The sequence below is a fragment of the Cygnus olor genome, chromosome 1 (assembly GCF_009769625.2).
Source record: "Cygnus olor isolate bCygOlo1 chromosome 1, bCygOlo1.pri.v2, whole genome shotgun sequence".
Lineage (NCBI taxonomy): Eukaryota > Metazoa > Chordata > Aves > Anseriformes > Anatidae > Cygnus > Cygnus olor.
In genome coordinates, this window is record NC_049169.1 from 186,547,498 (window position 1) to 186,570,491 (window position 22,994).

The following is a 22,994-nucleotide window of genomic DNA, read 5'->3' on the forward strand; positions in this document are numbered from 1 at the left end:
GCGCCTCCCCGCCACCATGTCGGGAGCCTGCGCGCTGCGGGCTGGGGGGGCGAGGGGGCTGAGGCGTCTCCTGCTCCTCCTCCTCCTCCTCCTCCTCCTCCTCCTCCTCCTTCTTCTCCTTCTCCTTTCCCTCGGTGGCGAAGGGCTTTCCTTGCTGAGGTGGCCGAGAGGGCTTCTCCTGGTCGGCCGTGGAGGTTGGGTGTGTAGGAGATGAGGCTGGAATCGCTGGGTGTGTGATGCTCGCTTGCCAATGCATCCCCTCCTTAGGCTGCGAGGAGTTCGGTGCCGACAGCATTAGGTTCCATCAAGGGGACTGGTGTTGGGCACCTGGGGCTGTGTCCCCTGGGCTGGGGAGAGCAATGAGCCTGGAAATCCTCCTGGTGATACCATGGCAAGTGCCTGCTCCCTGCCTCTGGCTTGCTGGCACCGCACCCTTGGTCAGGATTTGAAAAAAACATTTGTTGTTGTATGCTGTACGTCGTGAAATAATAGTCTGTTGGCTCCGTTGTAACATCTGTGAGCTGGTTTTTGCTGTATGAGTTCTTCCTTCTCTTTGCATAGCGATGGTTTGAAGTTTGAATTAATGCTTTAGGGTGTCTTTACTGGAGGGTGTTGTTTGCCTGACTGGAGACAGATTGCAATGACACTTGGTAATAATTTTGTGAGGGGTACTTTTTAACCTTGGCTTTTGAGCCATTGTTCTCATTGGTTTCATTGTGGAGGATCAACTTCTTTTCCCCAGGAGTGTAAAGCGCATTGGGGTACGTTTTGTAGGGGGGGAACTGGCCCTACAGCCACCGAGGCCAGTGTTTCTGCACACATAGCACATCAGACACGGCGTGTGCGTTTCATCTCTTTTTCAGTCAGTTTAGTTGAATGTTAAAATGGGTCAAATAATGCAATACGTTGAATAATGTTGTGGTGTAACTTAACTAGAGTTGTATGCATGCAGTGATTTTCCTCGTGGTATTTTAGGACAACGTGCACTGTGGTTTTAGCACTAGTAACGCTTACTTACGGTTAAAATACAGTGTTTGGATGTATGAAAATTAATATATGCTCTGTATATGAATTTTAATAATAAATTTTTAGCTTCTTTTCACTGTAGCTCAAGTTTTTACTTTCCCCAGGGTGACTAGCACCCACTGATTTGTTTTGAGCTTCCATCAAACATAAGCATGTACTGCCTAACATCATGGGGTAAAAGCTGTTCGCTTGTGTGTATTTGAGCTCTAGAATGATTAAGCAGGCTTTTTCCCTGCTTGTTAGTGTGGACTGACTTTGAAAAAGCCCTGCTATAGATTGTAATTCTCTGATCAGTTGGAATTTGTGACTCACTGCCGTTAAGATTTTACGGTCGGCTAATGCCTCGTTTTTTTGTTTTTGTTTTGTTTGTTTTGGTTTTGTCCTCAGCTGTTTTGGTAAGTTAACTTATGTCTCGGATATTTTCTGTATCCTGGGAAGTGCCACAGAATAATTTGCTGGTGTTCCTCCCTGACGTTCAGGTTGAATAAAGGCAAGCTTGGGCCAGAGAAAGAATCCAGACCTGAGTTTATGTATATGAAGAGGGAGTTTCCCATGTCCTTGAGGAAGAGTTTACATGTTGGCAAAGAAAAGAAACAGCTCACAATAAAGTAAATCTTCATTCAGCCTGAACAAAACAGTGCTAAAGTAATAGTTCGTACATGATGCAAACTCCAGAGTCACCAGGAATTGGTTTGGATGTTCCAGATGTGTGCTGGAAGGCTTTAGGATCTAGTCAGGCTTGTGATTTGTTCAAATGTTGTTTTCTCTGACATAGTTTGGTTTGACTAAATGTAGCTTAGTTTTAGTTAACTAACAGCGCATGAGCGCATGACTTGTTTCTGGTTTCATTGACTTCTGTCTTCATCTTTTTAAACTGGATGTAGTTAACATGGGAAGAGTAGAAGGGGCTTCTGGTATGATTTTGGAAGCTGCTTGGGTTCAGGCAAGTGTACTACCTATCTGATTTAACTTTTGTGTCAGTGTCCTCTTTTGGTAGTCTTTTCAAACATAATCTACCCATTTTGTAATTATATCTGCAGTAAAGACTTTGAAACAGGTTAAGAATTAATTTTCATTTATTATATTTCTAAAAGGCTTATGTGGAATGAGCTCTTTCCATGACTGAAGCCTCTTCAATGTGGGAATTGAACATGCAATGTAACAGCAAAAAACTTCCCTTTCTTTTTTGTTAGTATATTCAGATATGGAGGAGAAAAATGAGTTGTATAGAGGCTTTTTTACACCCCAATCCCAAGGTGAGCTCAAAAAATGAATGGTGCTAAGGCTTGATAAACATGTTGTTTTCAAAGAGTAATGTATCTGTACCAGGAATCATTATCTGGAAAATAATTATGAATGTTGGGGAAATAATATTCTGGGTATATAGATAGTGGATTGTACTCAGGCTGAGAACATATGCTGTTCATGTGTGTCTTCTAAAAATATTTTCACATGCAAATTACATACCCGTTGGCTGCTTGCTTCTAACCAGATTGTCACTGCATGGTTGATGGTTCCTGAGAAATCAAATACGGAGTGGGAGGTACCAACTGAAAATCTTTGCTTTGAACGTTTTGTTTTTCAGGGTTTATGTTTGCTTGGTGTTCTTTCTTCTTTTTCAGAAACTAACAAAATTAAAATTTAAATGTACAAAGTACCTTTCTGAAAAGGTAAGAAGAATCCAATAACTAATTAACTTTACGTATACCTCTTTTTTTTTTTCTTGTTTAATGCTTACATACATCATTAATGTTATGTTAACGTTATAACAGGAAAATTTACGGTCATGATAATCTCAATTTTGATAGTTTTTGTGTATATAAAGTCAAGATTTCAGTGATTGTATTCTTCTTGCATTTCATAACTAACTTTAAGTCCACAAACTGGATTATTTAATTACTACTAACGTTACTGATGCTGATATGTACTTGCAGTATCCCTTGGCCATTGCATACTAGTATCTTAACCAAAGAAAAGGAGCTCTTTTTTGAGACGAGGGTTATAAAATCACTAGCAAAAACATGCACTTGGTTCTTTTTTTAACTGCTGACCTATTTAAATCCTTTCTTTTTTTTTTTTTCTGGAGTAAAAACCTCTTATAAGACGTTTTTATGGCTATTTTTCTCCTGAACTTTTGAAAATAAATGCTGCATTTACCCTACTATATTATCTGTAGCCTTGACAAAGGAATAGAAATCAATTCGCTGCTCTGAAGTAAAGCTTTTGTTTGTTTGTTTCCCTGACTCTTAAGGGTGGTTCTTATTTTGTCATCCTTAACAGGAGCATCTTCCTGCTCTGTAACAGAGATGGAAACTGTTATAAACGGAACACTTTAAGCTTGATGCAGTGTTCTCTGTAATCGTGGCAAAGATTTCCATTTGGGAATTGCAGATGCTCTTCAAACTATTTTTTCTTACATTTCATTCTGTTCTTTGAGTTATTTTACCTCCCTGTCCTACAGCCTGTAGCTTTCTGACTCCAATCCAACTGGGAACAATAGTCAAAACTTAGCAGGTTTTGGATTTTTAGAAATGAATTGCTTTCAGGAATATTTCTAGTGGGAAAGCATCAGTGATGCAATGCAACTTCGACAGTGTGAAACCAGGGATGTTTTTTCTGATTGTGGTCGCTGTGTTTGTGTCCTTAGGATTCCTCCAGTACAGTTTGGGTATGTTCCTGTGGCATCACAGTGTTACGTTGCAAGTCAGCATAAATGTTAGTGCTGATGGGAGAGATTGACTTGGAACCAACATGAGGTGATATAACAGCAGCCCAGCAAAATTCGGGGTTTTGTAAGTGCCAAGATCTTTCTTTGTTGGCTTGTTTGTAACAGCAAGGACTCTAAAAAGTCATCTGAAAGTCTGGAGGTGCGTTGGTTAAAAGACAGTCAAAATAAAAAAGATTAGGGCAAGCAAAGTGTTTTGAAATTAAGTTAAAAAAAAATCATGGTTAATACTTCATGCCCAGATAAGATGTGCTGGTTTCTGGTCCCATTATATTTTCTTGTGCGTGTTTTTGTTTGTTTTACTGATGTTGCTCTCTAAAGGCAGGTTTTACCTGAGTCTCCCTTTTCCCTTTGTTTCGGCTTTGTACTGGTTTTCTGTTTTGCTGCGTGGAAGTCTGAGATTTCTAAGGTGTGATTTCTTTTTTCTTAGTTGTGATTGTAGTTTGAAATGATCGACTTGTGGCGGAATTCAAAGCCATTTATCAGTAACGTGACTCATGAGTTTTGAGAATGAGTTTCAGCAGTAGCATCTGAAGGTGGTGTTTTAGAGGACTCAGGAAAATCGGGATGCTGCTGATCTGTGCTGCTTTTCTGTGTTTTTTATAAAAGGAAAATCAAATTATACCTATGCAAACATACAATGTTGAATCTAACATATGACACTTTAAAAAAGGATCTAGTTACTTCATTCGGATTTCAAAGTTACTTTGGAAGTTGCCCGTTTCATTTTCTTGAAAACAACCAATAATCAAACACGTTAATAAAAGATGAACCCAAATGAGTTTTGGAAAGTTTCTACATATCCTGCCTGCAGAACTTGGTTTAATTGTTGGTGGAATGAAGAATATTAAGTAATGTGCTGGCTAAGAGATGAACCAGATCTTATTACGGTTTGTAACTTGCTCCAAGACACTTTTTTGTGTATTCTAGTTTCTGTTACTTTCAAGGTTTCAAAATTTTCAGCTTCTGATACTTGGAGGAGTCTCTTCCAGTAAACCGATTCTGTGTTGGTAGGATGGCAGTCTGCACTAGGAAAAGGAGAGGAGCAATGATACATTTCATTAACATTTTAAAAGTGAGAAATCATTCATTCTTGCTTATCTAGTTAAACGTATCCTGACATACTGTTACCAGTCCATCACAGACTTTTCCCTCCACTCTCTTATATACTCGAGCTGAAATTTAGGACAGTGCCAACCCCATGATCTTGTGGTCCTTCTCCAAATTAAACTCAGATTTTTTTGCCCTCTACAAATAATTTAGGAAAACATCTTGGGTAAGGATGCCTGTACTCTTACAGTTACTGACATGCATGTGCAGAGGATTATTCGCATCTCTTTCTAGTAAGTACTGTATAAATGCAAAGAAAAAAATATTCTCAGCAGTTTGAAGTGTCAACATACTGCGTGCTTTCCTGATTTTTCACAGATTTGCACGAGTCTGGATAGTTTGTTAAATTTGCTGGGACTAGTTGTGTGTGGACTTAAAGCATACCTGTAAGCAAAGCCTTTCCTGTTTTTGAATTGCCCTCTGGTTTGGGGGTTGTGGGTTTTTTGTTTTCTGTTGTTTTGTTTGCGTTTAAGTCTAAAAAAGTAGCACTGGGCTTAGTGTTAATGTGTTTTTGTGAAACAGCTAAGAAGTCTGAATTAATTCCTTCAGGTGGGGTTGGAAAAACAGAGAAAACAATCTGTCTTTGTGAAGTGCAAGACGTAAAACCGGACATATGAACTATCTATTTTATGGTAGTGCTTAAAGGCCACATCAAGACTGAATTTGCTGTGCTGGTTGCTGTAGGAATATGTGGGGTTCTTCTCCCTCAAAACCCAAACATTGGGCCTGAAGACCGTTGTCCTTCCCAAATAAATAAATAAACACAAATTTCCCAAACTGTTTGTAAAGCGTTTTCCTATAACTTAGATCCTCCGTTGCTTGGGGGTGGAGGGGAGGTGGTCAGAGGAGGAAACAAAACCAAATCTGTTACTCTCAATATTTTATTTTTTCCTCTTGGTGCCCGAAATATCAACAGTTCAGCTTCTAGCTGAAACCACAAGTTGCCACCTCTTGTTTGCTGCTGTAAACTTATCACCCCTCTAATCCTCATGTGCTGCAGCCTGCTGGCCTGTTAAATGGATCTAATTATATGTCCTCTTCCCTGTCAATCTCACAACCTTTCTTTCTGCTTTACAATTAGAAATAATATGTTCCAGAGCCGTGATAATGTTCAGTAATTGTTCCACATAAAGCGTAATTTCCACCTTTGCCTTTAAAACAGAAGGGGATGGCTGTAATTGTCCTTTTCAGCCTGACAGTGCTTTTTCCTTCTGCCAGAGATGGTATTAACTGGCCACACGGCTAATTTTCACACAGCCTGCAGTGTGTTAATGGAGAAGGTTTTGAGGTGTGCTGTCACATCACCTGGATACTCGGGTAGTCCTCTGTACGCAATGCAGTGTGACATTCGGAACTATCGTTTTGTCTTGTTTTCTAGTCCGAGTTGTCAAGAAAGTGGTTTTGCACTTTGACAAAAACTCAGTCAACATCTACTAAGCTGCTTCTTATATGGCAGCAGCACCTGGCAAGGTTTGCACATATCTGTCTTTAGGCGATATCACAAAAGCATCCCCTCATACTTTGTTCCTTCCTCCCTCAGACAAGGTGCCAGGACAGTCAGTTGTTCCGTGGTTTTAAGCTTTCTGTCTCAATTAGAATGTCAGATAATGTATGGAGTTACCATAACCATGCAAATGCAGTTGCTTTTGTTACGAACAAGTTGTTTTCAGTGAATTTGGGCTTTCTAAAACAGAAAAGCATTTTCAATGAACAAGTTTAAGTTAAATTTAAGAATAATTTAGAAGGTTTTCAGTGTATTTCTTGAAATAGTGATGTTCAAAAATGCCTCTAAGGTAGGAGAGAGCAAGGTTATCAAAGCTGCTAAAGTGTACAGCCAGTCTTTTTGTACATCCTACTGCTCTTTTTCTTGTTGTTACCATTTAAAGAACATTCTTATAGTTTTCAATAGTCTGCAGTCAACAAAAATGACCATGAAATCCTAATGAATGAACCAAATAAAAATATTCTGTACTCTTTCCATTATATAAACTTAGTTTTAATTAAGTTGTTAATATCTGTAGTTATACATATTAGAAGGTAATAAATACCTAAATAAAATCACTCTTTAGAAGATGAGTTTTTCTTTTCTCTTTAATTAGTGTCCCAGAGTTCATGTATCACTGTACAGTGTAAATTGCTACTGTATTTCATGCTTCAGAACAGGGGGACGTTACTGAATTAGTGTAAGGCAAACTGCCTTTGTAATTCAGCTTGTGTTGTTGGGTAATCATGGTTTTATAAAATATTTCAGCTTTTTCTTTTTACATTTGGATTGTTTCAGTGATTTTATTTTTTTATTTTTTTACTGTCAGTGCTGTGCCATATTAAATCACCGCTTAATGCGTGGAAAGAAAAGGTGTAAAACTGAATACAAACCTGAAATGGAGATCCTTGTTAGACTAAAACTAGAGGAACTAAATGAAACCAGTGTACTAAAGCAGAGATCCCCAAACTTATTTTACTGAAGTTCAGTCACTGGCATGGATGATGAGGGACTGCTGGTGCCAGTGCTGTTAATTTCTCTGTTTTGTAGGTGTCTCTCAGACCAGGACCTCTATCCTGTACTCATCAACCCGTGAGACATTACGTGAAGCCAGGACCCACGTGTGTGCATCCTGCCTCACTAGTTCATCACCCCCTACTTCACTCCATCTCGTTCTTGTACACCAAAACCTACTCGTGTACGGCAGGCCCACTTCCAAAATTGCTCTCAAAACAGAACATGCTTAGCAGATGTTAAACATGAAATGAAAGTGTATATACTTACATACTATAAGTATATACACTATATATTATATATATATATAACTGTATATATTGTATATACTTACATACTATAATGCACCATGGTTATAAGTACTGTGTGGCAAATAACTGGTCCCACAAACCCTTCTGCAGACAACTAAAGCCCTCAAAGGCAGTTGAGTGCGTATGATTGAGGATTACACGTGATTAGTGGTCTGCAAGGTTAAGAGTACGACCTGTGTCATTAACGAGTACTCGTGTATTAACGCTGCTTTGAGCAGGGGGTTCAGCTAGGTGACCTCTGAGGTCTGTTCCAAGGAGAAGTTTATGATTATCATGCTTGCGTTGTGCAAACAGATACTTCACTTAAAAAACAACATATCAATTGTATAAGCTGACCCGTGGCAAACTGTTGTAATGAATTTTACTTATTGTGTCATGGTGTAGCATGGAGATGCAAATTTTCCCACGTTTAAGGTTTAAAACAGAAAAAGGAATACATCCATGCCTTTTGCATATCACATCCAATTCTTTGCATACAGTTTTAGATTAAACCGTGAATTCCTCGTACTCCTAGCATACAGTTGAATTGGTTGCAGTTCTGGAACTAATCCAGAGTACGTAGTGCCTGAAAATGCAATGCTTTATGTGCAGTTGAGCTGTGTGAAGGGACTTCAGCTTATTTGGACAATTTCAGGTATGGCTAGTGCTGAGACTGTTGTAACAAAGCCATCAGTGCAGGTCAGCAGCCTGAGTAACAAAGACTTGAGGCCTAAAAACTAAAAAACCTAATAACTTTCCAAAGCAACGACTCAGAACGTGAGAGGAAATTCCTACATTTAAAAACAAACAAAACTGTTTAAGATTATACTATGTAGATTCTGAATATATGTAAACGTTGCCACAACTGGTTGAGTTTAATAAGCAATACGTGTCAAGTGAATTTGCCAGTGAATTTTCCATTAAAGAAATGTTATTTTGATTAACGCTGGTGTGAACCTTCTCATAAAGATGTATGGGGAATTCAGGTGGATTTCCTTCCCTTGTTTGGATAAAATTCATACCTCTTGATACCTCTTTAACTGTTTCCATTTAGTATTGCTAATTACTGACTTTTAAGCCAAAAGTTGGTGATGAGGGAGGAAATCTCCAAATTACTGGCTGTAAAAGGCCAATCACTTTCACGCATGTGACCAGAACTGGGTTTATGCAACGTTTTAACCCTTCCAAATATGTGTTATAGCCACTGTAACAGAATGGGGTTGTTGTGCTGTCTCATTGCAGTGTATTTCAGGGAAATACTTGGTTGCTTGTATGCTTTTATTAAAAAATAAAAGGTTGACAGTGCTATAGCTGAAGTAATTAGTGTGTTAAGAACTTGACAGGTCTCCTGGACTTTTTGGGACTGTAGAAAGCAATTAAAAGGAATAAAAGGTGCTAGGAGGGAGCCAAGTGATTCCTTTATGTTATTCTTTACCACAAAGAATGTTGTGGCCATTCTGTTCTTTTCAGACAATGTCGATGGGACATTATCTGATTATCAGATTAGGGAACCAAAAGCTTGAATGCTCAAATAAAGTGCTCAAGACCCCGAAGTCATGAGGACTGGATGCAACTCAGCCATTCAGTGGTGCTAAAGGATGAAGTGGATGAGCTGCTAAGAAGACTGTATCTCGTTAGGATGAGGCACTGTGCCAGAAGACCCGGAGCTGTCAAATGTTGTAGGTACCGTACCTTTACACTGAGCACGAGGAATGGATCTGGAATCTGCAGACCAAAGACTCGTGTTTTAATGCCAAGCAAACAGATTTGGATACTACATGGATAGTCAAGTAGTTCTGTAAGTGAAAGATGTAACAGAGACTAATTTCCTACGCAGTTGTATCATAGAGGTGCCAGCTGCTGCTGGGGTGTTCGTGAGTTGTCTCCTATGCATGTGTTTGTCCCCTAATAGTGTGGGTATATGCTGCAGCCTTTCCGTGGGATTGTGGCTCTGAAGAAGAATAGGTCTTTTCTGTTCACCTATCTGGTTCTTGAATTTCTGAACCCCCTGAGTGCTTATTAACCTGTGAAGCTGTCTGAACAGTGGTCATCATGTTGGAGTTGCTTCTGTTATTGAGAAGAGACGTGTGTACCCACCTGCCATGTGTAGTTCAGCCTACTCTCTTAAATTTAGTGTACGGCCTCTGGTGTAAAACTGTCTGTGTAACCTGAGCAATTTTGGTGTGGCCCTACAAGCATGGGAATACCCAGTACTGCTTACGGTGGCAAAGCTCATCTACCTTGTAAGTTATGCTTAGGTGACAACAGTTGCTTCTGAAGTGCTGGTATTTGTAGCTGTGATTAGTTGACATGTTCTTGTTTCCTCATTTTCCCTCCTGTCATATAAGCATAGTCATTTGTGTTGTGATTCAGCGACTTGGATCAGAAACTTGATCCTGACTTCAAGAGGAGTCTTGTGAAAAGCATTAATTTTTAACCCTAGTTAGTTCATCAACACGGTGTAGCGAGTCGCTCCTCAAGCAGATACATCTGCACGCACTGAGGACATGGCACAAGGATGAGAATGAGAATAAGCAGCAGTGGGGTCTTACCTGTTTGAGTTAGCACTTCAACCAAAATAGAGGTTTGTCAAATTATACCACTAGAGTCTACCTTAGAAGTCATTAATCTTGTCCTCAACTAAGTGTCCAAAGTAAAATACTATGTACATTTGGTAAAATTAGAGAACGTTGAGGGCAGTCATCTAAAATTGGACACACTAGCATAATAATGGTAGGTGTCATTCAGTATTTGCAGGTAAAAATAACCCACAGTGGAAGGAATAACTTTGAACTACTTGAAGATATTTCTAAATTGTAAGTAAATATTGCAAAAATACGCATATCATTATAGGTACCCTGGTGAAAATTTCTTCTCAGTGTGCCCACTATCAGAGAAAATCCCTTAAAATTTATTGTAGCAGTGCTCCTCAGTAGCTTTAAATAAAAATTCTTTACCTGGTCATCTCTGCTCAGGTGAACTGCCCATCTGGTCTAATTGCAGGTCATTTATACTTCATCGATCAGTGACATACACATATCCTCTGCGTCTTTTATTTTTAAATGTTATTGACAAATAACAAGTTCTTGACAACTAAGTAAAGTCTTTGCAGAAAGTTTACATAAATGAGATAAAGCAGTTGTATTTCTTGCTTTCAGTTTGTTTTCTTCAGACTACCTCTAAATTTCCAATAATGGCAATACATTCATTCTGCCATTTGGAGGAGCCTGTGCCACAGAATAATGATGTGAAGAAATCTAACTTATTTGCAAGGAAGAGTCTTCATTTGTGAACTAGTACTCATGCAGCAAAGAGGTGCTTTGTTAAGTTCAGGTAAGTGCTTTCTCTTTGTTATTTTTTAGTTATTTGCCTTTTGTTATGCTGGCGTTTCACTCAGATTAGCGTACGTGCAGTGTCATGTCAGAGCCTGTGAGTCTTTGTGTTGGTCATTTGGCACATAAAGTATCCTGGAATTAAAAGGCACATGCTGTAGCACGCATACTTACAAGATGTATGGAGGGAAATTATTGTCTTGGAAAATCATTTTAGCATAATTTCTAATCTCTGGATTAGAATTTATAGCTGGTAGCTGGTGGGGATGGAGATTATGATGATCATAACGACCTGATTCCCTTTTGCTGTATCTTTTTCAGAGTTTTCTTCTGTGTTTCTTTATATTCTGAATTAAATATTTTGCAAATCCCTTGTTGTGGTTAAGGCTGTGAGTATTCATAATTAGGTCTTGAATCATTTGGGGGAAATAAAAAGGAAGTCATGGTCACATTTCCATAACTTGGAATGTCTTCATGTTTTTATTATAAAAAATCAGCTTTTGACTTTTCTGAAATAATTTTTTCTTTCCTAAAATGGATCCTTAATTTCTGGCATGATGACATTGGCTCAGGGTTTATTCCAGACGAATGGTTGCTGTATATTCTGGGAGTTTTCTGTTTGTTTTGTTTTGCTTTGCTTGTTTGTTTTTTCTAGACATCCAATTATTTTTATGACATAATAATGACTTCACAGTATAAGTTATTTTGTAGTCATATTCTGTATGGAAAATGTTTGCAACATACCTTCAATAAAAAGAAGTTAGAAGTAGAATAATAAAAATAATTATGAATATTTAAGGACTTACTGGAATTTCTTTACCTATGTTCTCGTTGCAAACTGCAGGGGTTCTCTAACTGGCTATGGGTTTAGTCTTCCAACCAGTAGTCAAAAAAGGGATAATTTGCAAAGAAAAACAAGTTGCTTCTTATCAAAAAGGCAGAGTACAGTTTGTCCAACTTCTCAGTGGTGCAACCAAATCTAGAACCATTTTATGACACCTGTCTTTGTTGGTATATTACCAGATCCCTTGCGTATATAAAAATATATATACGTATATAATACACACACATTATCTGATAATTCTAAAAATACCCTTTGTCTAATAACTCAAAAAATCCCTTTTGTCTTGCTAGAAGTCCTACAGACTGAGAAGTACTAGATTTTTAAAATTTATTACTATCCTTTTGGGTCCAAAACCAGAGGCTGCTATCCTGCATGTTTATGTGCATGTGCTTAACTGTATGTCAGTGTCATCCTGGTACAGTGCTGATTCCTAAGAACTTCAGTGACATAAAAAGAGCAATACTTTTTACTGTAAGTCTTTACTTTAGTCGTCTTATACGTGGAGACAATGTGAGGATATTGTTTCAAATAAATGTAATGGATAACTAAGAAACAGAATCTAGTTAAGAAAAGCCTTTGAACTCTTAGTAAGGTACTCCAAATACAGACAGCTCCAGTGAAAATGAGAATTTTGCTTCAGTGAAGTTCTAAAAGTTGAAATGCATTTATTTCAATGAAATAGTCACAAAAAAAAGAACTCATTTTAGAGGCAATTCTTAAATTTTCTGTTTTTGCTTTGTACTTGGGTGGACACCACTCATTACACTCATACATAGTTTTCAAAATGCTTTTTTATATACACTGCAGAATTACAAAAAATGGGGAAATGATGCTTGAGAGTTCATTTCTTTTATATATGTAAAGAACAGTATTCTTGAGCTTATTAGGTTTTCCTGTTGGTGAGAATGGATTCTGGCTATACATGAAGCCAAGCTGTTATTGAACACAGTACTGCAGAAAGCAAAGTGGGACAAAAATAAATCATAAAGGAAGTTCAGTATTATTCTATACCTATGCTTATGATGTCTAAAACAAACATATTGAGAGAACTGAGTGAATTTTTCCTCTTGAATCTTTCAGCAGAACTATTATTGTTCCTAACACAGTCTCCTGTACGTGGACAAAGTTGTTTTTTCTTCAAAAAATAAACAGAATGCTGTCTCTGAAGAGTAAAAAGGTAAGGCATTTGAGATTGCTATTTCAGGAAGCAGTTAAAAGTAATTTCAATAACTTGTAATGCACACAAATACACAAAAATAAGTGATTTATTATGCATCATGAAGTGTCAAATATTTTATATCAGTTTCTGTTGTTTTTTTCATCTCATGGGTGGAATTTCTGAATGTATTCAGCTCTGTGTTCTAAATGTGTTCCCAGAAATCAGTGAGCTGACCTGAGTGGGAATAAAGGTTGGTTTATCTTTAGTGAGACAAAGTTAAGTCACAGCTAAGTAATTTTGAAATCCCATCCTTGAAATACCAGGTCTTTGACATTCAGTGGGATGAGAATCTCAAAACAGACTGACTACTGTGGACTCCCCAGCTACAGTTCAGGTAAATAACTTCTTTGGAGGAGGAACTTAAAGGTTTCTTCTCTTTTAAATTATGATAATTAGGTAGCAAAGGGTGCAACATAACTAGAAATACTTTCCTCTTACATTTAAAATAAATATCCCCATACGTGTTCCAGTTTGAACATCATGTAGTTATCTAATGTTTCAGAAGTACTGTTTCTGAAGAGGACTTCTTTACTGGCATAGAATATGGATGTCTTCTTCCATTCACAGCAATTTTACCTTTTTTTTTTCTGATATGTAGACATGAGTGAGATTCTAATTCAGCTATGGCAATTTCCATTTTGCAAATACAGAGGTGTCTTTTGGCAACACATGCATAATTTAGAAGGAACAGCTTCTATATTGGAGTAAGTGTTAGGGACTCTGTTCAGATCACGGGATTAACATGTTTCCTCTCCAGCTGGTCCCCACTTCCTCCAGGGAAAGGACAGCTTGTTTGATTTGTAACAGCCCAACGTAGTTTGTAACCTAGAGCCTTAAAGTCACCTGGAATTAGTGCTGCTTTACTTTTATTTCCACTCTTGTAAGGTATAGTGGTGCAGCGGGTACTGCTACTGCTGTTGTGGAGGCAGGAAACTTAGAGAGGAGCAGAGTGCGCAGTGGGAACATGAACTGTTATAGCCATCTCCAGTAATCTGTCCTACCTCATTATCCAGGGTCCTCTTTCACTTTGTTTTGGAGTGGTGAGGGGCAGGGGGGAAATGGGAAATAGTATTGTAGTTGGTAGAAAAAGAGTAAGGAATTCTTTTTTTTTTTTAAAAAAAAAAAAAACAACACATTTTCCTCCTGCATGATTATGTTTTTAAGAGAAAACATCAAGGCTTTGAGGATTTTTTTTAAGACTTAACCAATTTCAGTTACAGATTTCCTTTCTTGCTTTCTTCAAAAACAAAAAGGTGCTATAGAAGATCAGTATTTTGAGATCAAGATCAAGAATAAAAAAGAATATTTTAAGAAAAAAGATTGTAACAGACCAAAGAAATGCATCTGATACCTTTTAAAATATTAAACTTGAATAAATTGTTAGCATCAATAAGCTATTTAGGTTTTTCTATATTCAGTTCTATAGGCAATACAAACTGCAAGAAACAGATGCAGCTGAAGTAGATCATCTGGTTTAAGAAAGTAAGCAACTATTTCTGCTGAACAATCAGTTAGACAAAACTATTAAAATGCAAATGCTTTCATAGTAGCTCTGTAAGCAAGCAGAAGAAATATCACACGCTTGTAGTAAGTTACATGTTTCTTCAGGGGTGATGAAAAATATCTTTGTTTATTTTGTCCAAGATGATTCAGGAATCCCTGTAATTCTTGTCACAGGTATACTAAATAATTGGGAGCAAATTTGTAAATTGAAATTGTAAAATTCTATGAAATCTAAATAACAGTTACTACAAGCTCTTGATAATTAATAAAATACCAGCTAGCAGGCAACAGATGTAATCTTAGAGAAGTGACATATTTTAAAGACACTCCGTATCACTGTAGTATGTACCATTAGCACTCTAAGTTAGAAGCATAATATCTGAGCAATATATAAGTTGTGCACATAGCTCTTTTTGTGCCCAACACACTGATGTATTAATATTATAAAATATCTTTGTTCCTTTCCTCTTTGGAACATAATGAGTTTCCTTTCTCCATATATCTTAAGATATAAGGGGATCTTGAGATATATGGGGAAAGGAAGCTAATATGTGTCTTATATAAGACATCTTACCTTGTTCCTGGGGCTTGTGATCCAAGAGCCCCTGAGTAGAGGTGTCACTGTCTGTGAGATCTGATGTGAAGCCCTAAGGTGAGTTACACGATGATGGCAGCATTGGCTACCACACAATACACTATGAAAGTTTGGGTTCCCAATATTATGACATTCTTTTGAGAGCAGGCCCAGAAAGGTGTCCTGACCATAAGCGTTCAGCTTAAATATACTACTGTTGGATCTCACCACGTTAATGTTGTCATACTAAGCTGGATGGTTAAATTTTTGAAGGAGGAGACTGTTCTGCCTTATCAGCAGTTTGACTATGGGAGTTTCTGATTTTCAGGGGCTTCAGAGAGAGAATATGTAATTCCTGGTGTTTGCCAAGAAGAGGTGATGAAGCTTTTATGGTGCTTTGAAGATGAGTTTTGTTATCCTGCTATGGAATGGGTAGTTGTGTATGTTAGGCAGTACGGGTTCCTGGTTGCTTGGTTTAACAATAACCAGTGGCCAGAATTGTTAGTCTGAAGTACCACGTCTCTTCCAAAGACAGTAGAGGTTGGAACACAGAAGAGGGAAAGAACTATAGAGGAGTATTCTGTGGGTCAGGAAGAAGATACGTTTTCTTGAGTTACTGTATAAGTTATGGAATACCATCTTACAAGATACAAATACTGTAGCTGGTATTAAAGGAGAACTCCAATCAGCACCTCAGAGAGGGACAGTCGGTGACTGGAATTTTATTCTGTGCAGCACAGTGAATACAGCAGTCACTTCGAGACCTGGCACTGGGACTCCAGATGCCTTGAAAGGCCCAGTGGTTCAGATGAAGACACTCTTAAATTCACGGGCAGAGTAAAGACTGTCTTCGGAGATGTATCTTTTTGCTAAATTCTACCAGTTGTTTTCACCAAGTGTTGTTGGAATTGATTTATTCTCTAGCTTGTTGATGAAGCTATTTGTGATTCTTTAAGCCAATCCCTGCCTTGGCACAGTAGCTTTTTTCCGAAATGCCACGTGAGGGTGTTCACTTCAGAGTCTGACTTGTTTCTGCTACTGATTACTCTCTCATCCTCCATTTTTAGAGACAATGTCTTTCGTGGCAACTTGCTGTGGACTGAGTTCCTACTGTGCCACTTAATCGTGAAGGTGTTGGTCGTATGTATTCACACCTTCCAGGCTTGTTTATCTTATTATGCTTCACCCAACGAAGGGTAATGAATAGTATCTTATGGCCAGAGGGCCACAATATGGGGCCAGAGATAAGTGCTATGTGCAAGTGCTATAATTTCCTAATTGCATTTTATTTAGCAGAATATATGTATATTTATGTATACATAAATATTTACTTATATATGTCTGGAAGGCTAATGTCAACTGAGTAATAAGCAAAAAAGGAACTCTTGATGATTGGAAAGAGAATCTTGGCTGAAGGGTTTGGGGGGAAAAAGCTTTGGGATCTACAGAAAAAAAGAATGATTTTCTTCAGTTTTTCCAGAAGTCTTTTGGAAACTTTTACCCATAGTTTAAAGAAATCTGCACATATCAAAATGAGCAGTGATGCTGATTTAAAAATAAAAACTTACAATATTGCACCCTTCAAGGTGTTCTCAGTAAGTAAATATTTTAATGAAGTTGCTCTATTCAAAAACTTTATTGCATTGAGAAATTACAATTCCTACGTACTATAGACTACTTTTACCAGTAGGTCCTTAAAATGCTCTGTTAACTCTTTGTAATGAGCTAATCTATCTATATAGAAATGTCTCTCTATATAGAAATGTTTAGCAAGCTTTTCTAGAGAAGAGTGCCCTTCCCATGTATTTATGATAGGATGTTACTTTTACAAGAATTATATCATCGATTTTTATTTTCAATATTTTGTTCTTACTGAGGTCGGTCAACTAGCAAATAAAAATATTTTAATGACCCCTGTTTGCAACACAGATCCATCTCTAACATTAGAACAGGTTTCCATTATTAAGAGATCAATAGTTTATGATTATTTTTTTTATAACTGATATACCCATCAGTTATTTTCTCTGTACTGGCTAGGTTATGGTTGATAGGGTTCTCATTCTTAACTAAGCACATGCAGCTCATCTTTGGTGAGCAAAGGTGATGCTGTAGATAATTCACTTTATCCAAAGATTTTTGGGAGATAGGGTGTTCCTCTTTGGGGGAGAGGGAGATAGGGAGACAAAAACATGCCGTCACACTCCATGTGGTTTTCTGAGTCTACAGAAACATAAGAGGTAAATTTGCTGGACTCAGACATTGTAACTTAAGCTTCAATACATTTCTGAATTTCTGTCCCATACATATGCATTTATCTTGGGTCTGTTTTGGAAGATATTGTGATACAAATCATATGTCAGCAGGAAGATGCATCCTTGTTTTATTAGGTGATTTTGGTCTCTTAATTCAGCCATCTGGGACATCCAGTTGAAAGTGTCCTAAAGGGAATGTGCTAGTTAGAACAATAAAAATTAATAAATAAATAAAAATCAGCTATTTTCTCCTTTAAGGAATACTTGAGGAAGTAACTAAACTTTGTTCCTTTTGAAGCAAAAAGGTTGATTTTTTTTTTTTTTTAACAGTGCCTGAGTTTGCAGATGCTATTTAAAATGACCAAATAAAGTAGATAGCGGTGGAAGTACAATTGTGCAACTGAACTACAGGGATTTTGCTGGAGAACTACTTGCCTGTTATTGTCATTGACAAGGCAGAGATAAAGCAGTGGTCATTTCCAAAGCTGTGGTCTGGCTGGGGAGGAGTAATTGCTTTTATATGTATTTTTCAAGCCAGAACACACACACAGTCAGTATCCAGTGTTTTTACCAAGATTCAAAATTATCACAGCATTGTTGCTGAACGAAGTTATTTTTAAATGGAAAGGCATTCTGAAAAGAATAGTGCCACCTTAGTGGCACGCAGAAAACTTCTGTCAGCTGAACTCCCGACGGAGCCTGGCAGCAATTCAAAGTGTGGTTTGTCTCTAGTAATTCCATTAACATTTCAAAGGTTGACTATGTTCTGGGAATTACCCAGCAGGGATTATTATTTTTTATGTTAAGAATTAGTACTCTAAAGCTTTGCCTGTGCGAGGAGTGTTGTAGCTATCTTGCAATAGATAAATGTACTATATCCAAGACGCTAAGTTCTCTATCAGACATTTTGCTACTTTATCTGTATTGGTATAATTAAAGTAGCAGTCCTCTCTCTCCCATAGTGTGAATAGAGCTGTATTAGTATACAACTATGTATATTGGTAGCTTATTTCCACATAGAAGGAAACAACCTAGGAGGGCTGGCCCAATTCCAGAAATTGTTTATTGTTTTTTTTTAATTATATTGCAGTTGCTATGCCCTTCTAAACTATTTGCAGGAGACCTTATACCAGAAGAAAGTGACTTCATTCTTGTTTATTTGCCCTTATCCATAGAGACCCATAAAAAGGTGCACCACTTCAGTTTTATACGTTCAGTTTGTCTTTGTGGGCAAGCTTGTCTGCTACACGCATCTGCATCTATGCTAGAGGATATAAATGATGAGTGTTTTGATAATAATAATGCATCTTCATCTCTGATATAACCCTAATCTACTCAGTTTATACTAGAACAGGTACAGTTTAATAGAATATTTCCATCTGGTTGCTTACAGACCCGCTGCCCCCTCCAAATCCTAGCTTCACTCTCTGTCGTTCAGTATGCAACAAAATGACTTACGCATTCTGATCGAACTTTCACTGCTGTTTTATAGATCAGTGTCTTGCCTCGCTTCTCTGATGTGCAAATGAAGCTCGTCCAGTATGTGTTACTCAAGAAAGAATTAAGAAAATTGAAGTCAGAATATCTGAACTTGGATCACTTGCAAATAAGGAAGATCCGCATGCACGTGTTCTGTAAAGATAATGTTGAACGGATCCAGGTAATTCCACTTTTAAAGCTACAGATGAGAGTGATCTTGATTCCCATATTAAAAGGGGAGGAATTTTGTTGGCGAGACAACTGAATCTCTATAACCCTTCTGCTCTAAGACTGGAAGCAGTAAAGAAAGGACCTAGTCAGAGACTAACTAGCAGGAACAGAAAGAGCCAAAAGCCCAAGGGACCTTTGACCATTCAGAGAACATTCACTAGCTTTAATTAGCTGTTCTCTGTCCTATGCTCACTTGACTGTGTGTTCCACTCTTTCCTTCTATTCTGCCTCTTTACTTCTGCTTCAATCCTGTTTACATTGTATGTTTTTCTTCCCTCAATCTGTCATCCTTGCTCCGTATCCCCTTCTACCTTCTTTGCAAGCAAAAGCCACCGCCAAAATAGAATTACTCTTGCGTTTACCACAGTCGTGCTGTTTGTGCTGTGTATGAACTTTTCCCCCATGCTGTCTTATCTGTTTAGGCTGTAAAGTTGTTGGTTGGGTGTTTGGTTTTGTTGGTTTTTTTTTTTTTTCAATCAGGGATCTTTTACTCTTCTGTGTTTGTGTGCTGTCCAACATAATGGAACTTCAATGTTCATTAGTTCTTAACAGTCCTTAGATGTGATTAAGAATAACATCCCTTTATTGTCCTCTTTTTTTTTTTTTTTTTTTTAAGAAATCACTTCTAGGCCAATGAGTACACTTAATGAGATGAGGTGTATTAGATGTAACAGGGTAAGGGAAACTTCACTTTTGCAGTCTTTCTGTAGGTGAACTGGTGATTCAAAAGTACAGGTGTCAAAATGTCTATGCTTTCTCCTATTCAGAAGAAAATTGTATTACTTGGTTCTATTACAGTCCAACATACTATGTTAGACATTACAGAATTCATTTTATATTGACCATGTTTGCATTGCACTTGCAGTGGTTTGCAAATTCTTGGTTTGTTTTCCATGTTTCACAGCTTTTAAATTTGCTTTCTAGAAACTGTTTTGGTAGCTGCAGTTTGCTTGTCTGAAATCCCTTCAGAAGCTTGAGTGCAAAGCAAGCACAGTACTAGTGATGGATGTGAATGGATATCTTAAGGATAACAGTGGATATGGTGTCTTCAGAAACGGTGGCATTATGGTAAGAATCTGCATGTAATTTATGAAACAATACGTGATAGTTCTCCGTAGAATGTGTGTGTATCTCTGAAGATTTATCCAATCACTTAATGTTTTTCTAAAATGTTGAAGGTAAGAGGGTTGCTCTATATCTTGCAGCATTTTAAAGTCTGAAACAGTGTACAACTTTAGTTTACTTAGCAGTGACTTTTTTTCACATTAAAAAAAAGTAAATGTAACTTTTTAGGAAAATAAGCTATTTTAGAGTAGTAGTTCAATGCTATTTATGGCTCACTGCTTCTGAGTCTGTTTCTCTGAATACTTATAACTGAATATTTTCAAACTGCATTAAAAAAAACGATTTTGTTTTTTTTCACTCACACTAAACACTCTAACCTTCAGTGACATATTTTACCACTGTGCATGTAACTATTCTAGCAGGCATTATAAAAAACAACCAACTTTGCAGAAGATACAAAACACATACGTATTTATGGACAAATTAATCATATCTGGAGGCTTTTAATCCTTGTATAGATTTTTAAAAAATATATATATATATATAACAGTAACAAATTACTGGTACTTCTTTGTTGGAAGTTGATCACACTATTTGAATAATGTACACAATTAGATAATCCAAGTAGAAACACCAGTGGAAATTTTACTGTAACTACAGTCCAGTCTAGTAAAAGTGGTTCCTTTTAATTTAGTCTTTGAAATAATTTAGGCCAGCAATTCCTCAGGCAAAAAATCTTGTTTCCACCAAACCCAGTTATGTTTTTATTTGTGTATATATTGATTTCTTGAAATTCACAAAGAACTTGTGCCTCTGTTTTTCTTCCTACTCTTTGAATCCCGGTGGTTGCTACTGCAGTGAAACTGTTTTGCTAACAGAAGGCAGTTCTTAAAGATTTTTCTTATGAATATTTTGAGGTCTTGGGTATGTATACATGGTGTAGTAAAGAGGTGCAGAGACTCAACTTTCTTCTGATGAACTAGTTCCAGAACTGAGGCGGCTGTTCTAGCAGCATGCTACTTTCAGCAAAATTAGGGTTTTGAACTCCAAGAACTCTTAATTTTAACATGCCATGCTGAAAACTGCAGTGTTTCAGGAGTTGATTCACAAGCAGATTAGGTGTTAATTGAATGGACAACGTTAATGTCTGAGAGCGGTAACAGTGTTTGTTCTGCTGCATGTCTGTCAGCTGTTAGCCCCAGCTTGGGTGCACACTTGTGCTGACACGGGTACCTGTTTATGGGCACCTGGTGAGATGTGCAAAGCTTTTCGTGTCCTGGTGAGGTGGGAGCACCAGCCTGGTTGATGCAATCTAGTTGCACTGTACTCATTTGCACAGTATAGTCATGCTCCAAAACTTAAAAGTTACCTAAGGCTGCGTTAATTAAAACACGAGTATCTTCACTAAGATAGTGGAAGAGGAAGCACGGAGAATGCCTGGTAGATGAACTCCTGTGAGGTCTGTGACCAGACAGATGATATCAGAGGCCTGATATAAAGTGCACAAGTAAAACCTGCTTTAAGACAGTTTCTGGAAAGATTAAGGTGAGCCCTCTTCTCATTTGAAATTAGTTTGATATGAAAGTGACTAATAGTGACTTTATTTAATATCCATTTCTGCAACACCCAGCTTTTCATTTTTACTTTCTAGGAGGGTGGAAGAGATAATCTGGCCCTCAATGTGCTGTGCGCTCTTTCCAGTGCCAAAATACAAACCAACAGCTCTAATGTACATATTAGGTTCCTCAAGCTTCACTGAACTAGAGTGCATGCTAGATAGATGAATGAAAGCTTATATATCTGCTTATATATATTTATAGGTAATTTTTTAAATTGCCGTGATTCTATAGGTCATTGTAGTAACTTGGGATGAAGAAGTTAGGCTGCTCACGAGTTGTTTTTTCTTTTGCCCCATTGATCTTTCACTCTGGTTCATTGCATGGCAAATGCTTTCTTATTTATTTGATCTGTTTATGTTTTAAATCGGTTTCTAGGAGGAAACAAAAAAAAAAAAAAAAGAGGTGTGCTCTTCTCAGTTTTAAAACCCTTCAGATTCTGAAGGATGGTATCAATCAAGAAAAACATAGTTTGCAGTTTCCATGTCATAAAGGTATCTTATCTGTAGTTGCAATAGTTGTAAAAATCAAGGCTGGAGTGTCACTTATCTTTTTCTGTTGATCTTTTCTAAGGTGACTGTACTGAATGGTATTGTTTCAAATAAAGGCAGTTAAAACAAGTGATTGACTTGTAAAAGAGTTGTTTGGCATTTAGTATTTAATTCCTCTTTTGCTAAATCATTTTTGTGATAATAACTTTATTTGTGACACTCCACTTCCACTGGTAGGTGGAAGCCTGAGGGGGAAAATGTTATACTTCTTTCACAATTCATTAGTTTGTGGATGTTTCTGTTATGTTGTTTCCACACTGAATGACTCATATGCTAAATGAACATACCAGCCTAAAGGCGTGCCCTCGCCATAGCAGCCCACAGTGAAACTTGATGCCATTATATATAAAACTACGGAAGATGCTCGTGCCCATTTGAATCCTCGAAAAGTTATGTGCACGTTGGACATGTGTGCTATCAAATACGTAATGTACTTTATTTCAAAAAGTTGTTTTACCCTGATTGCTCTTTTTCACACTGTTAATTTGCTGAGTTTGTAGGCAACATCTGTCTTGTGAGCGTAAGTTGGAACCGAGAAAGTGATTTTTTTATTATTATTATTTTTGTAACGTGGTACAGTTTTGGTGCATTCATTTCTGGACTATTTGATGAAAGACTGTAGAAGTACCTGCATTGCCACATTGTATGGTTTTGTAATGAGTTAGACAGATTCAGAAATA

The 22,994-nt window shown here is 37.5% G+C and overlaps 1 long non-coding RNA gene across 16 annotated transcripts in view; it reads left to right on the forward strand.

Moving 5' to 3' along the window:
- The first annotated feature begins 88 nt into the window (after positions 1–88).
- LOC121063455 overlaps positions 89–22,994 on the forward strand; it is a 38,563-nt gene continuing 15,657 nt past the window's right edge. Inside the window, exons 1-7 of one of the 16 annotated variants that reach the window (XR_005815997.1) lie at positions 101–229; positions 10,002–10,188; positions 10,807–10,981; positions 12,905–13,001; positions 13,307–13,377; positions 18,865–19,032; positions 20,007–20,150. This is a non-coding gene — a long non-coding RNA (uncharacterized LOC121063455). Of the gene's footprint in view, positions 3,894–6,574; positions 10,189–10,806; positions 10,982–12,904; positions 13,002–13,306; positions 13,378–14,461; positions 14,526–18,462; positions 18,512–18,864; positions 19,033–20,006; positions 20,151–22,994 lie in introns of those variants that run through there. The other 15 variants (XR_005815992.1, XR_005815994.1, XR_005815993.1 and 12 more) reach the window with 15 other exon arrangements.